Genomic DNA, 5,000 nt, shown 5'->3' on the forward strand with positions numbered 1-5,000 from the left:
GGGTTGGTAGTCTACTCTGGGAGTTAGAGGTCTGCCAGTCAGAGCTGAGGTGGGGGTTGGTAGTCTACTCTGGGAGTTAGAGGTCTGCCAGTCAGAGCTGAGGTGGGGGGTTGGTAGTCTACTCTGGGAGTTAGAGGTCTGCCCGTCAGAGCTGAGGTGGGGGGTTGGTAGTCTACTCTGGGAGTTAGAGGTCAGCCAGTCAGAGCTGAGGTGGGGGTTGGTAGTCTACTCTGGGAGTTAGAGGTCTGCTAGTCAGAGCTGAGGTGGGGGTCGGTAGTCTACTCTGGGAGTTAGAGGGCTGTAAGTCAGAGCTGAGGTGGGGGTTGGTAGTCTACTCTGAGAATTAGAGGTCTGCCAGTCAGAGCTGAGGTGGGGGTTGGTAGTCTACTCTGAGAATTAGAGGTCTGCCAGTCAGAGCTGAGGTGGGGGTTGGTGGTCTACTCTGGGCGTTAGAGGGCTGTAAGTCAGAGCTGAGGTGGGGGTTGGTAGTCTACTCTGGGAGTTAGAGATCTACCAGTCAGAGCTGAGGTGGGGGTTGGTAGTCTACTTTGAGAGTTAGAGGGCTATAAGTCAGAGCTGAGGTGGGGGTTGGTAGTCTACTCTGGGAGTTAGAGGTCTACCAGTCAGAGCTGAGGTGGGGGTTGGTAGTCTACTCTGGGAGTTAGAGGTCTGCCAGTCAGAGCTGAGGTGGGGGTTGGTAGTCTACTCTGGGAGTTAGAGGTCTGCCAGTCAGAGCTGAGGTGGGGGTTAGAGGTCTGCCAGTCAGAGCTGAGTCTACTCTGGGAGTTAGAGGTCTGCCAGTCAGAGCTGAGGTGGGGGTTGGTAGTCTACTCTGGGAGTTAGAGGTCTGCCAGTCAGAGCTGAGGTGGGGGGTTGGTAGTCTACTCTGGGAGTTAGAGGTCTGCCAGTCAGAGCTGAGGTGGGGGGTTGGTAGTCTACTCTGGGAGTTAGAGGTCAGCCAGTCAGAGCTGAGGTGGGGGGTTGGTAGTCTACTCTGGGAGTTAGAGGTCTGCCAGTCAGAGCTGAGGTGGGGGTTGGTAGTCTACTCTGGGAGTTAGAGGTCTGCCAGTCAGAGCTGAGGTGGGGGTTGGTAGTCTACTCTGGGAGTTAGAGGTCTGCCAGTCAGAGCTGAGGTGGGGGTTGGTAGTCTACTCTGGGAGTTAGAGGTCAGCCAGTCAGAGCTGAGGTGGGGGTTGGTAGTCTACTCTGGGAGTTAGAGGTCTGCTAGTCAGAGCTGAGGTGGGGGTTGGTAGTCTACTCTGGGAGTTAGAGGGCTGTAAGTCAGAGCTGAGGTGGGGGTTGGTAGTCTACTCTGAGAATTAGAGGTCTGCCAGTCAGAGCTGAGGTGGGGGTTGGTAGTCTACTCTGAGAATTAGAGGTCTGCCAGTCAGAGCTGAGGTGGGGGTTGGTGGTCTACTCTGGGCGTTAGAGGGCTGTAAGTCAGAGCTGAGGTGGGGGTTGGTAGTCTACTCTGGGAGTTAGAGATCTACCAGTCAGAGCTGAGGTGGGGGTTGGTAGTCTACTTTGAGAGTTAGAGGGCTATAAGTCAGAGCTGAGGTGGGGGTTGGTAGTCTACTCTGGGAGTTAGAGGTCTACCAGTCAGAGCTGAGGTGGGGGTTGGTGGTCTACTTTGAGAGTTAGAGGGCTATAAGTCAGAGCTGAGGTGGGGGTTGGTAGTCTACTCTGGGAGTTAGAGGGCTGTAAGTCAGAGCTGAGGTGGGGGTTGGTAGTCTACTTTGGGAGTTAGAGATCTACCAGTCAGAGCTGAGGTGGGGGTTGGTAGTCTACTCTGGGAGTTAGAGGTCTGCCAGTCAGAGCTGAGGTGGGGGTTGGTAGTCTACTCTGGGAGTTAGAGGTCTGCTAGTCAGAGCTGAGGTGGGGGTTGGTAGTCTACTCTGGGAGTTAGAGGTCTACCAGTCAGAGCTGAGGTGGGGGTTGGTAGTCTACTCTGGGAGTTAGAGGGCTATAAGTCAGAGCTGAGGTGGGGGTTGGTAGTCTACACTGGGAGTTAGAGGTCTGCCAGTCAGAGCTGAGGTGGGAGTTGGTAGTCTACTCTGGGAGTTAGAGGTCTACCAGTCAGAGCTGAGGTGGGGGTTGGTAGTCTACTCTGGGAGTTAGAGGTCTGCCAGTCAGAGCTGAGGTGGGGGTTGGTAGTCTACTCTGGGAGCTAGAGGTCTGCCAGTCAGAGCTGAGGTGGGGGTTGGTAGTCTACTCTGGCAGTTAGAGGTCTGCCAGTCAGAGCTGAGGTGGGGGTTGGTAGTCTACTCTGGGAGTTAGAGGTCTGTAAGTCAGAGCTGAGGTGGGGGTTGGTAGTCTACTCTGAGAATTAGAGGTCTGCCAGTCAGAGCTGAGGTGGGGGTTGGTAGTCTACTCTGGGAGTTAGAGGTCTGCCAGTCAGAGCTGAGGTGGGGGTTGGTAGTCTACTCTGGGAGTTAGAGGGCTGTAAGTCGGAGCTGAAGCTGGGAGTCTTGGACAGGTATTTACAGTATATGATAAAGTTGTTTTAGGTTCTGTCCGGCCAAAGTCATTAGTAGCCTACAGACTGTCGACTGCATCACTGTACTAGAACCATGTAGCCTGCCAGGCAGAGAGCACAGAGTGTACAGAGAACAGGCTGATATGAAGACACACATCACAGCTTTGTTCCCCTGGTCTGGACAACAAACACTCACCAATTAAATAGCTATTAGACACAGGCTTTTTCCTATCTCTCCTTGTCTTCCCATATACACACACTCGCTCTCTCAATTCAATTCAAGGGGCTTTATTGGCATGGGAAACGTGTTAACATTGCCAAAGCAAGTGAAGTAGATAATATACAAAAGTGAAATAAACAATAAAAATTAACAGTAAACATTACACATACAGAAGTTTCAAAACAATAAAGACATTACAAATGTCATATTACGTATATATACAAATGGTTAAGGGTACACAAGGGAAAATAAATAAGCATAAGTATGGGTTGTATTTACAATGGTGTTTGTTCTTCACTGGTTGCCCTTTTCTTGTGGCAACAGGTCACACATATTGCTGCTGTGATGGCACACTGTGGAATTTCACCCAGTAGATATGGGAGTTTATCAAAATTGGGTTTGTTTTTGAATTCTTTGTGGATCTGTGTAATCTGAGGGAAATGTGTCTCTAATATGGTCATACATTAGACAGGAGGTTTGGAAGTGCAGCTCAGTTTCCACCTCATTTTGTGAGCAGTGTGCACATAGCCTGTCTTCTCTTGAGAGCCAGGTCTGCCTACGGTGGCCTTTCTCAATTGCAAGGATATGCTCACTGAGACTGTACGTAGTCAAAGCTTTCCTTAAGTTTGGGTCAGTCACAGCTCTGATTTACAGCCCTCTAACTCCCAGAGTAGACTACCAACCCCCACCTCAGCTCTGACTGGTAGACCTCTAATTCTGCTCTGCATACATTATTTGGTGTTCTACGTTGTACACGTTGGATATTTTTGCAGAATTCTGCGTGCAGAGTCTCAATTTGGTGTTTGTCCCATTTTGTGAAGTCTTGGTTGGTGAGCGGACCCCAGACCTCACAACCATAAAGGGCAATGGGCTCTATGACTGATTCAAGTATTTTTAGCCAGATCCTAATTGGTATGTTGAATTTTATGTTCCTTTTGATGGCATAGAATGCCCTTCTTGCCTTGTCTCTCAGATCGTTCACAGCTTTGTGGAAGTTACCTGTGGCGCTGATGTTTAGGCTGAGGTATGTATAGTTTTTTGTGTGCTCTAGGGTAACGGTGTCTAGATGGAATTTGTATTTGTGGTCCTGGCGACTGGACCTTTTTTGGAACACCATTATTTTGGTCTTACTGAGATGTACTGTCAGGGCCCAGATCTGGCAGAATCTGTGCAGAATATCTAGGTGCTGCTGTAGGCCCTCCTTGTTTGGTGACAGAAGCACCAGATCATCAGCAAACAGTAGACATTTGACTTTAGATTCTAGTAGGGGGAGGCCGGGTGCTGTAGACTTTTCTAGTGCCCGTGCCAATTCGTTAATATATACTGTATGTTGAAGAGGGTGGGGCTGAAGCTGCATCCCTGTCTCACCTCACGGCACTGTGGGAAGAAATTAGTGTGTTTTTTGCCAATTTTAACCGCACACTTGTTGTTTGTGTACATGGATTTGATAATGTTGTATGTTTTACCCCCAACACCACTTTCCATCAGTTTGTATAGCAGATCCTCATGCCAAATTGAGTCAAAGGCCTTTTTGAAATCAACAAAGCATGAGAAGACTTTGCTCTTGTTTTGGTTTGTTTGTCAATTAGGGTGTGCAGGGTGAATACATGGTCTGTTGTACGGTAATTTGGTAAAAAGCCATTTTGATATCTGCTCAGTACATTGTTTTCATTGAGGAAATGTACGAGTCTGCTGTTAATGATAATGCAGAGGATTTTCCCAAGGTTTCTGTTGATGCATATCCCACGGTAGTTATTGGGGTCAAATTTGTCTCCACTTTTGTGGATTGGGGTGATCAGTCCTTGGTTCCAAATATTGGGGAAGATGCCAGAGCTAAGGATGATGTTGAAGAGTTTTAGTATAGCCAATTGGAATTTGTTGTCTGTATATTTGATCATTTCATTAAGGATACCATCAACACCACATGCCTTTTTGGGTTGGAGGGTTTTTATTTTGTCCTGTAACTCATTCAAGGTAATTGGAGAATCCAGTGGGTTCTGGTAATCTTTAATAGTTGATTCTAAGATTTGTATTTGTTCCTGTATATGTTTTTGCTCTTTATTCTTTGTTATAGAGCCAAAAAGATAGGAGAAGTGGTTTACCCAGACATCTCCATTTTGGATAGATAATTCTTCATGTTGTTGTTTGTTATAGAGAGCCAAAAAGATAGGAGAAGTGGTTTACCCAGACATCTCCATTTTGGATAGATCATTCTTCATGTTGTTGTTTGTTATAGAGAGCCAAAAAGATAGGAGAAGTGGTTTACCCATACATCTCGATTTTGGATAGATCATTCTTCATGTT

The 5,000-nt window shown here is 47.7% G+C and overlaps 1 protein-coding gene across 1 annotated transcript in view; it reads right to left on the minus strand.

Annotated features, from left to right (window-relative positions):
- fbn1 (fibrillin 1) overlaps window positions 1-5,000 on the minus strand; it is a 170,125-nt gene that overhangs the window by 41,132 nt on the left and 123,993 nt on the right.

This window comes from Oncorhynchus keta, unplaced genomic scaffold, assembly GCF_023373465.1.
Source record: "Oncorhynchus keta strain PuntledgeMale-10-30-2019 unplaced genomic scaffold, Oket_V2 Un_scaffold_5444_pilon_pilon, whole genome shotgun sequence".
In the NCBI taxonomy this organism is placed as follows: Eukaryota; Metazoa; Chordata; class Actinopteri; order Salmoniformes; family Salmonidae; genus Oncorhynchus; species Oncorhynchus keta.